At 44.7% G+C, this 11,936-nt stretch overlaps 1 pseudogene; it reads left to right on the forward strand.

The window, feature by feature from the left end:
• Positions 1-4,762: 4,762 nt before the first annotated feature.
• On the forward strand, positions 4,763-11,278 carry LOC136653241 (vomeronasal type-2 receptor 26-like; annotated as a pseudogene).
• Positions 11,279-11,936: the final 658 nt, after the last annotated feature.

Genomic DNA, 11,936 nt, shown 5'->3' on the forward strand with positions numbered 1-11,936 from the left:
GCCCCTGCATTGGAGCCCCTGCTATCTGGTGTGCTCCCTGGGGCATTTGGTGGGCCGCTGTGAGATACAGGAAGCTGGACTAGATGGGCCTATGGCCTGATCCAGTGGGGCTGTTCTTATGTTCTTATGGAGTGGTTCACATCCACAGGTCGAACCCTGGTTGTTCTGTGCACCGTGTGGTTATAACTGCTTATAAGTCGCGGTACCACTTCCTTGTATCTAAAAGTGTTGTTAGCTGTGAAAAATCTCCACATTCTTGATTTTAATGTTCTATTAAAGCGTTGCATGACTGCAGCTTTGACCTCATTCCCTGTAACAAAGTGATGGACTCCGTGTTTTTTAATAGTTCTCTCACAGTACGGTTTAGAAATTCTTTACCAGAATCAGTTTGCAGTTTGCGTGGTATTCTCCCCTGTTTGAAAACGTGTTGAAAAGCGGATGCCACCTGCCTGCCTGATTTTTCTTTCAAGCTTCTGGCCCATGCGTATTTGGAAAGTATATCCACCACCATTAAAATGTACTTGTGTCCCGCGTTGTACTTAGAAAACTGTTGCATATCCACTAAATCAGCCTGCCACTGCGCATCCATTCCCGAAACAACCGTTTTGTTTCTCTTAAATCGTACTCGGTGCTGTTTGTGCAGTGTGTAAGCATCTTGCTCTGCAAGCCACTCCCGAACATGTTTTTGAGTCAGAGATTTACTTTGCTTTTTGGCCTCTCGAAAGAGCGTGTTTTCCCCTCCAAAGCTCCCGACCACCCCAGGTGTATAATATATATTTTTTAAAATTTCCTCATGCTTTTCCATGGCTCCAGTTAGCACAGAAACGCGCACAATCAGATAACATAATTCTGTTTTATTTTCTTCTTCACAGTTATTTTCATTCCTCCTCCGGCTTTTTAGGGAAGCACGAACAGCCTAACGGCTCACTGCAAGTCATGCGCCCAAAATCCTCTTCAATTTCCTAGACAAGACAAAAAATCATGTCTCACACATTTTTTTTTTCCCCCTCAGTGATCGAGGTGTCTAGTTATATTTCAGCCTCCCCCTCCGTAAAATTTTACATACAGACATGCACGGACACCACTGCGGTTTCTTCTTCAGGACTTTCCAGATATCTTCACTGGTATCCCCATCAGTCGACCAATCTAGTGGCGCAACATCTAGTTCCTGCATCTGATTTTTTTTAAAAAGAAAAATGCAAAATATTACCACTCCACCCCATGTACCCGATATCGAAACCCTCCCCCCCAAAAAAAGCACTTTTTTTTTTTTTTTGCTTACCGTGGACTGTGTCCAATAGGGTGGTGAATCCACTTCACTTTCCTGGCTGTCAGGCAGAGAACTACCCCTGTATAAAACCCCCTCTGGAGGTCCAATACATGGCTCTGGTTCTTCACTCTCCAAGGGGACCTTTCTAATTAGATCATCCATGTGTGTACCCCATTCAAGTGAATTACTATGCGGATCCACGGCTTTATAAAAAATGATAGTTGTACCCAAGCACTGCCCGTCTACAGTCTCCATTTTTATTTTTAATTTTTTTACACTCGGGCCGGGGCCTTAAATACAGGGGCATGCCCTGGCATGCCCGGACATGTTCCTGAAAGCCTATTCCTATTGGTTCATTCCTCCCTCCTCCCCTCAAAAAACATACATTGTGGGTCTTCCATTTTCTTTTATTTTTTTAAAAAATCATACAAAGGTTTTCTTACATCTCCTTCACTTGTCATGAACACTTATTCAGCAGTGCCCTCTTGCAAGAAACTTTTGATACTTTTTTTTAGAAACCACAGTATATACATACTCAAGGTAAGTGTAATCCTCCACATTCACCAATGTATTAAGCCAAACCAGCGGGTCAGGAAAGATATTCATGCTAGCAAACAGGCTTAAAATATAATCAACGGTTGTGGCGGTCAGATGCAAAAACCGAAAACTGTAAGCTATATTAATCACAGTGTTCAGAATTTCCTTCAGGTAGATTCTTTTACACACAACTTCAAACAATCCTAATCTATCAAAATTACTCCATTGTCTGCAAAAGTGGGCTTCCTCTTCCTTGGATTTAATTTTACATCCAATGCAGCGGTCAAGTAAATACCCCTTATAGCAATGCTTAAGAATCACATACACTGTAGCTCTGATCAGTGATTTCATAGCGCCTGAGCGGCAGTTGGGGGTGAAATGCTCCACCTGGGTCTTCTGAAGGCCTAAAATTTCACGGAAACTTGTACGGCCTTTTTCTTCTTGATTTTCTGGAACCTTCCCGGTGTTTGGAGATCCGGGACATTCTTTCTCCTTTTAAAAAATATATAAAAAAACAATCTTAATTCTAGTCCATTAATACAGTTGCAATGAGGATCATCCATAATTGTAAAAATGTTACCTGCGCAATCTTAATTGATGCGGCCTTAGGATACTCGGACACTGAGTGGAAAAGCGCAAACCCGTAGTCACAGCTGGCTGGGGGAAAACGCACAGTCTCTTCATCCCTCGCTAGCTTGTAAAGAAGCTCCATAGGTATCGGCCTATGAAATTCACCACTGACATCGATTTCACAGCAGCGGCTTTTCTTCCTCGGAGGAGAATCCATCAATCGCTCAGAGCCTGAAGCCCGGTAGGGAAGATTCTCAAACACTGATCTAAGCGCGCTAGTGTTAGGCGATTCAGGGCTATCCATGGTCTCCCACCCCTCAGAAGGCAGCACGTTCTCCTTCTCTTCTTTGGGGCTCTCCATCTTGACCACCACCATAGTGTGATTTTCACTCTCCTCCCCGGCAGGGGATTCGCACTCCAACTGGGAAGCCTCCATCTCAGAAGGCGAGGCGGGTGAGCTTTTCAGAGGGGAGGCCATGGCAGAAAACAGCAGCAACCGCAAAGGCTGAACGGGTTTCTCCCTCCCCCCAAAGGCCCTGGGCCTTAAATACAAGGACATGTCCGGACCTGTTCCCACTCCGCCTTTTTTCCCCATTGGCTCCACATGGTGGTCCGAGAGCTATGAAACCTGCGTCTATTGGTCGGCGGCGATGGGGAGAGTCCCATGAACCCCTTTCCCACACTTTACTGGTGGGCTCCTTTTCCCGCCAAACCAAATGTTGGGGTGCTACAAAACCCTTCCCTAGCGGTCGAGGGGAACGGGGAGAGTTGTTTGAGGGGTCACATGAATCCCCTTTCCCACACTTTATTGGCGGGCTCCTTTTCCCGCCAAACCAAATGTCGGGGTGCTACAAAACCCCTCCCTAGCGGTCGAGGGGAACAGGGATAATTGTTTGAGGGGGTCACATGAACCCCCTTTCCCACACTTCATAGGCGGGCTTCTTTTCCCACCAAACCAAATGTCGGGGTGCCCCAAAAACCCTCCCCAGTGGTGTGGGGCAGTGGGAGAAGTTGTTTGTGGGGTCACTTGAACTCCCTTAGGGGGCGAGATTTCTGGTAAAAAGGGGCGGGACCAGCTGTCAAAGTTAGTTTGACATAAGGTTTGTACTTCCTACTACTAACAGTCATTAAGTGTGGGTTGTAAGTCCTCTTCAAATATAATAATCACATATAAAAAGGTAGGAAAATGGCATCTTTTTTCCTATCAAAGAGATAATGTAACCAATGAGATGGGAACCCTGGCTCTTTCAATCCTGAGCAATAGACATATTTTATTTAGGGTGCAATCCTAACCCCTTATGTCAGTTCTTTCCAGCATTGGCATAGCGGTGCCAATGGGACATGTGCTGCATCTTGCAGTTCGGTGTCACTCACAGAGGCCTCCTCAAAGTAAGGGAATGTTTGTTCCTTTACCTCAGAGCTGCATTGCCCTTACTTCAGTGCTGGAAAGCACTGACATAAGGGGTTAGGATTGCCCCCTAAATGTCATTTGGAAACAGTGCACTGGTCTCTATATTTATATGTGACTGAACTTTCATAAGCACTATGTTTGATCTTGCTATGATCTCATTTTAACAATTTAATAAACATCCTGAATCGTCTCTCTAAGTCAGTTATTTTCAAACTTTTTCATCTCAAGGCACACTGACATGAAGGTACTGACATGAAGGTACTAAAATTGTCAAGGCACACCATCGTTTTTTGACAATTGACAAGACACACTATGCTGTTGGTGGGGGGCTCATATCCCCCAATGGTCCTATTAATAAATGACCCTCCATCAAACTCCCACAGCACACCTGGGGACCATTCACGGCACACCAGTGTACCACGGCACAGTGGTTGAAAATGGCTGCTCTAAGTAGAGGCAGCCCAGAGCTTCACCAAAGGCTTTTTTCTCCATGATGTCCTTCAAAGGCAAGAATAACTGTTCTGATAATAGGAATTCAAACAAAAAATGTCTAACTCTTCTCTCCTTAGGGAAGCCATAATGAACACCAGGACAATGGGAATGTGATTATCTTTCGTATCATTGACAATGATTGGATTGCTTTTCCCTGCCTCCCAAAGGATTTCTAGAAACTACCAGCCAGGTCAACAATACGGATGTCTGAAAGATGCTATATAAGCCTTCTGTTTTGTTCAGACCTGGACCTAGAGGCAGGTAGGGCTCTGCTAGTCTTTTGCATGCCTGTTTCTTCTTCATAAATTGAGGTATACTTCCTCATGCTCACAGCCACATATAAAATAAGCAGGGGGAGCAAAGGAAGAACTTCTCTTTTCCAATTTTTGCCTTGAATTCCTGGTTTCTTCCTAGGGAAAACTGTAGCTTGTGAAACTGGTGTGTAAATCAGAGAAAAATGTTTTGACATCAGGACGGTACAGATGATGATATCGCTGCTTGCCCTGCTGTCTTATTTTGTACAAAAGGCTCATGCTGTCAACTGCACCATATGCAACGATCCCCTTCCCATCCCTCACAATTTCTATCAGCCAGGAGATGTGATCATTGATGAGATTGTTTCCCAGGTTTATTTCCTACATGACAGTCCCTCTTTCAAAGTGCAGCCCACACAGACGCTGATTGGAGAACCTGTGTAAGTTATTTGTTTTCTTAACTTCTTTCTTCACATATTCAGATTAGAGAAATTGAGAACAGATCATGAAGCAATAGAATGATTAGCAACATGATCTATTGTCTGCTGTCACCCACAAGAGTGGAGAGCAAGGGCTATTTGTCAGGAGAATGCATATGTTAGAACCTGTTCTTGCTTAAGTTCCTCTGGGAAACAAAATGCTGGCACAATTTCTTCTGCTACACCAACACTTGGGGCTTTACAAGGATTTAAGATAAAACACTTGTGGAAAGCATGTAGCAAGACAATGTAAGGAAGTAAGACAATGAAGGATCCAAATGCCCCTTCAGCAGTTTGGCTAAAGACTTGATACCTTTCCATTGCAGTTCGGTGCCGAAAGACTACCAGCTTGTCCTGGCCTTGGCATTTGCTGTCAAAGAGATCAATGAGGATCCCAACATCTTACCAAACATCACTTTGGGGTTCCGCATCGTCAACTGCTATTTTGGTGCAAGGACAACTTACAAGGCCACCCTGAACCTGCCTTCCACCCAGCTTACGTTTGTCCCCAACTTCAAGTGCAACACCCAGAACAAGTTAATTGCTGTCATTGCAGGACTGGTGACCGAAATCACTGCTAATGCAGCCACCATAACGTCCATCTACAAGCTTCTACAGGTAGGTTTTTTGCATGCAGTTATTTCAAATACAGAAGTACTTTAGTAATCCTTTACAAGAGCACCCTGTATATTTTCTTTCAGCTCTCTTATGGATCCTTTTCCCCAGCTCATGATGACAAGATGTTTTTCCCATCTTTGTATCAGATGGTGCCAAGTGAAGCCCATCAATTCCAGGGGGTTATCCAGCTATTTCAACATTTCCAATGGACGTGGGTTGGGCTTCTGGCCGTAGACGATGACAATGGAGACAGGGTTTTGCAGACAATGGTCCCAATACTTTCCCAAAATGGCATCTGTGATGCCTTCATTCTCAGAACACCAAAAAGGACTTTTATAGATCGCTTGGTAGGCATGGTTTTAGAATTGATGGAAAAATATCCAGTTCTTATGGATAGAAAAGTCAATGTATGTTTGGTAAATGGAGAAAGTCCATCCAAGTTTTGAGAATGTTGCTGTTTTATGCACCCCTCTTTACATTGCCACCTGTGGGCAAAGTCTGGATTGTTACATCACAATGGGATTTCAGTTCAGTTTACCTTCAAAGGATATGGGATATACAGGGCTTCCATGGGGCCATATCATTCACGGTTCACTCCAATCAGCCACCTGGATTCCAAAACTTTGTTCAGACTGTAAAGCCCTCCTGGGCAGAAGGAGATGGCTTTATCCAGAATTTCTGGGAACAAGCCTTTGACTGTTCATTGGAAGCTTCAAGTCGGAATGCTGAGAGCAAGACATCCTGCACTGGGGAGGAGAAGCTGGAGAGCCTTCTGAGCACCTTCTTTGAAATGGACATGACTGGCCACAGCTACAATGTCTACAGTGCTGCCTATGCTGTGGCACATACTTTGCATGCTCTGTTCTTATCTAGATCCAGTAAGCTATTAGGAGGGTAACTGGATTTAGGGAATATGCATCCTTGGCAGGTAATTGTCCAATATTACAATATGAAAATATTTTAGCATATCATCCAGAGATGGATAGAACTCTGCTCACTAATTCTACATTTTAAAATTCCACACGAGCCATGGCTACTGCAGATACTTGAGTATGTCAATCTTACAGATAAATCAATAGCAGGTTTTGAGACAACAAGCATGGAGTTTTCTATGACCCTCGAATAAGATGGGAGCTTAAACGTGTGTGTGTGGGGGGGGGGGGTCTGACTATAATTTTGTCTGGTTTTACCTGAGGCTAGATCCTGAAGAATAACCTACCAAACAACTATAGAGTCTCTAATTTATTAAAAATTTAGTAAAATATCCTACAATATATTTTTATTCATTAACTTCTTAAATTCTGCTCTTCACAACCTTCGTATAAACTCTATCAGATTTGGTGCTCTGTAAACAACATACCTGTAGAACAATTTATCAAATTCTTCTTTAAGGTGCCTGGTGTGTGAAGCCAGAGGCTTTACATATAACATACAACATATCACACATAACTGGGAGTGTGCAATTCAGTTCACTGTGAAGACACATGCAACAAGGAATGACCATGAGGAAGTGCAGCTGCACATAGTTGCAACCCTATTTACTCAGAAGTATATCCCATGTGTGATATTCTTAAGGAACAGTGCACTGAATTAGAGCCTTGAACTTTGTTTCAAATGGAAATGAGGATTGGTTGGCAACCTTCAGTCTCGAAAGACTAGGGTATAAGCCTACAGCACCCAGTATTCCCTGGCGGTCTCCCATCCAAGTACTAACCAGGCCTGACCCTGCTTAGCTTCTGAGATTAGAGGAGATCAGGCATCTGATGAAGGGATCCTGGTGTTTTAAAAAAACAACAGACCACTGCCAAACGTTTGCAAAATGGAACGAGGGTACAGAAGGGTCTGCTAAAGAGAAGGAGGCTTGCTTGATTTAAATGCAAGCCTTGAGCACTGGCCTGTCTTTTTTCTCAGAAGGAGAATAAAAAGTTAACTTTGGCTACAGCTGTTGCCTGGGAGGGGTTGCTGTGGAGACTAATAGCCATCTAATTATCTCTGCACTGTCCTCTCACTTCTCCTGGTGCTTGAACTGCCCTGGAATTCACCTGGAATTAACTGACCTCACAGATAAGGCAAGATGATCTAAGCTTGATTTATTGGCAGAAATTTCTTGCCTGATAGGTAAGTATCTATGGTGCTTTTCTTTTTAAATTCGTGTATTTAATTCCATCTCATTACCAAGAACTGAATATTTTTTAAAGTAAACTTTTACTTTACCGTGACTCGTTCTATATAAGAAAAATAGAGGAGTCAACAAGCAAAAGATCACGCTAGTTACAATCCCAGTTATCAATATCAATGTGAACATGAACTCCATGGAATGATGCCATTTAATGATGTTCTCTTCCATTTCCTCCTTTTCTATTTCATTCTAGCTTCATCCCTTTCTGAGGAGCATCACCTTCAACACCAGTGCTGGAGACACAGTGCTTTTTGACGCAGCAGGAGAATTTGTGGCAGGTTTTGATGTTACCAACTGGGTCACATTCCCAAATGTATCTTTTGTCAGGGTTAAAGTTGGAAGACTGGACATTCTGCCTCCTAGAGACACAGTCTTAACCATTAATGATGATCAGATTGTGTGGCACAGAAGCTTTAACCAGGTGAAACAGAGATGCAGATGATGCAATTGATAGAAATGAGAAAAGTTTGATTTTAGCCACTTTTATGTTTGGCATGTCCTTTCTGATTGAATTGTGCTGGTTAGCTTACTGTAAGGGCACAATCCTATTCTGTGCTAGAACAGGCAAGTCAAGAGACTTGCGCTGTATCCAGTGCAGAATAGGGGTCAGAATTGGCTCAGCCAGAGGCAAGGGGAAACTTTTCCCCTAACCCCTGGGTAAGACACCCTGGCCTCTATGGGTCTTTTCGAACCTGCACCACCTCCTGAAGTGGCACAAGGCCAAGGAGAGCAGAACGGCTTCAAGCCACTCCCACCTCCTTGGAAACGGGGATTGGGATTCGGCATAACTGCCAGATCCTGCTCCCTGTCTGCCCCAGGGTTGCCCACTGCCCACTCTCCCCCTACCCCAGAATGCCTCCCTCCCACCTCCTCCCCGCCCACCCCAGAGCCTTGCGTTGGCCAAGTTTAGCCGACCCAAGACTCTCTGCATCTGTTGGCGTGGAGGCTTATTTCAGCCTCCGCAGGCTGGTGCACCTCTGCGCACCTGCCTTGCCAACTCCTGAGGAGGAGTTGCTTTCAAACAGCAAAGAGGCCACAGTTAGACTCTTCAGAGCCCCTTTGTTGGCCAAGTAGAGATTTACACATTGTGTATTGGTGGGTTGAAATATGTATTTAATGAGCATATGTGACTCATATTAAAATGAACCTAAGAAGCTCATCAGATGAGTAGGATTATCTGATACCTGATATACTCCCACCTCTTCCTCCATGTGTATATTTAAGTCCATTTTATAACGTCTGAAGAGATCCACTGTTTAATCTAGGATGTTATCAGTCCATGTGAACAACTCACTATTTACATACCAGTCATTCTTAACACATTCTTTGAATAACCTTTCCCAATAATAATAATCTTCCTTTCTGCTTATGAACAGGTGGTGCCCCTTTCCGTGTGCAATGACAACTGCTCTCCTGGCTATAGCAGGAAAAAGAGAGAGGGAGAGAAATTTTGCTGCTATGATTGTGATCCATGTCCAGAAGGGATGATCTCTGAACAAAAGGGTAGGAGAAATTATGTACAATAGGTTTACCAATTGCTAAGATAAGATCCAGGATCTCCACACTTTAGAGCTTTTTTGATAGGCAAGCCTAAGGAAGCACGTTTTTAATGAGTGACACAGCTCATGCTTTGAATGAAGAAGGTCCCAGTATCCATCTCAGACATCTTTAGGTAGAGCCAAGACAGAACCTAAAGCTCTACTGAGCCACAAATAGCCAGAAGAGACAATACTGAGCTTAATGGAATACTGATCTAAGAGCCCAATTCTATCCTCCACCATTGACAATGATGCAGCCGCACCAAGGAAGTGCACTCTGGGAGAGTGAAGAAAATAGTATACGTATTTTTCCCCTACCTTTCTGTATTGCTCCCGATGACCTATATGTTTCCTCAGACCTATGTAAGTAATATAGTCGATGTATGTCTGAGGAGTTTAAAGGAGAGGGACTGGTTGAAAACAAAGGGGATAGGATACTGCCGCCCATGTGAGAATAATTATGAGAGAACTGCATGAATGCGGATTGCTAGATTTTGTGTTGCCCTGCCCTAGGATGATATTGATGATTCTTCATAATTATTTTTATTACTATTTAAGTTTAAGCATGTTTTACTTCATTGTTTCCTTTTCATTTCTACTTTGAAAGTTATTAAACTTCGTATAAAGATGTAACTTGTTCCACATCGTGCTGCTACAACAACCCCAGGATTCTCCTCAGATGTGCATCAGAGAAAGAGCTGGGGTAGGTCTGAGGAGACTCCTTGCAGGCTAGGAGGGAGAAAAGTAAAATGGGTGTGTGAGTGTGTGCTGCATGCAATGGACTGGTGGGGGATAGGCTGTTACACTTGATATAATGGGCTTCTTTTTATACCTTGGTCAAAGTCTTGAAATAATCAAACAGCGCTTCTGCTTTTCAGACATGGAGGCCTGCGTCAAATGTCCAGAAGTTCGCTTTCCCACCAGGTATCAAAATCAATGTATTCTCAAAGGTCTAAGCTACCTTACTTACAACGAACCAATAGGAACCCTTTTGGCTGTGTTGGCTAATTCCTTATCCCTCATCACAGCTTTCGTTATTGGAATCTTCATGAAGCATCGGGACACTCTCATCGTCAAAGCCAACAACCGCAGCCTCACTTATATCCTCCTTGTCTCCCTTCTCCTGTGCTTCCTCTGCTCCTTGCTCTTCATTGGAAGACCTGGAAGGATGACCTGCCTTCTCTGACAAACTGCTTTTGGCATCATCTTTTCTGTGGCCCTTTCCAGTGTCTTGGCAAAGACCATCACTGTGGTTTTGGCTTTCATGGCTACCAAACCAGGATCTGGGATGAGGAAATGGGTGGGGAAAAGACTGGCAAATTCCATGGTCCTTTCATGCTCCTCTATTCAAGCAGGCATTTCTTTGCTTTGGTTAAGCACTTCCCCTCCATTCCCAGATACAGACATGCACTCACTAAATGGGAAGATCATAGTGCAGTGTGATGAGGGCTCAGTTGTCATGTTTTACTGTATCTTGGGTTATATGGGCTTCCTGGCCGTGGTCAGCTTCATTGTGGCTTTCCTAGCACGGAAGTTGCCGGACAGTTTCAATGAAGCCAAATTTATCACCTTCAGCATGTTGGTCTTTTGCAGTGTCTGGCTGTCCTTTGTTCCAACATATCTAAGCACCAAAGGGAAGTACATGGTGGCTGTGGAGATCTTCTCCATCTTGGCCTCTAGTGCTGGGTTACTAGGTTGCATCTTTTCTCCTAAATGCTACATCATTATCCTGAAGCCTGAACTCAACAACAAGGAACAGTTAATAATAAGAAATAAATTGGGTGACACAGCTGGGGAGGCGGGACTTGAGCTCCAGCAAGGAGCGCGCGCTCTGGCTGGAGCTCAGTTTGCTCCGAGCTGGCAACCCCGCCCGCCCGCCCGCCCTGTTAACCAGTCTGGGATTAGCTGTTCGCCTTCGGGGGCCGGTTAGGAATTTTTTGCAGTTATCCTGATTGGACCTTGGATGGCTGTTTTTTCGCCTACCTCAGACTGGCAAAGGGTGGTGCAGTTATTAGGTTAGTCTGGGTTGGTCACTCCCAGTGTAGGCAGGGTATGTGCGGGGCTGGGTAGGCAGGTACTTGGCTCGGTGTTTATCCACGGCCAGGGTGAGGGTGAAGTCTGAACCGCTCCTATGATGCCTGACCGGCTCCAGGAGGCAGGCAGGCGAACCCCTGGCCTGGGCTGACAGAATGGTGCGGCTCGGCCGACTAGCCTGAAGTCCAGCTGAAGTTCATAGTGATCATGTTCTGCATGTCATGGCATTGAATGACCTGCTGCAGTGGGACTACTTCTGAGTAGGGCTGCCAAGGATCCGGTCATCCTGGTAAGCCTCCCAGCTGCTGCTCTTGACCCTCCTCCTCCCTCTCGCCACTTCTGTCCTGGCTCTCTTGCAGTCCCTCCCACCCTTCCTGCCCTGTTTACAGATGGGCAGCAATAGCAGGGGAGTGAATAAAGAGAACTCAGACACACACCTCAGCAGCAGCTCTGTTTTCCCCACAGCTGGCTTTTTAAAGGGGGGGAGCGATTCAACAACTCGAGTCCATTAGAGTCACTAAAGGTTGACTCGGAGACTTGGAAAGTGCCCCTGT

Source organism: Tiliqua scincoides, chromosome 5 (assembly GCF_035046505.1).
Source record: "Tiliqua scincoides isolate rTilSci1 chromosome 5, rTilSci1.hap2, whole genome shotgun sequence".
NCBI lineage: Eukaryota > Metazoa > Chordata > Lepidosauria > Squamata > Scincidae > Tiliqua > Tiliqua scincoides.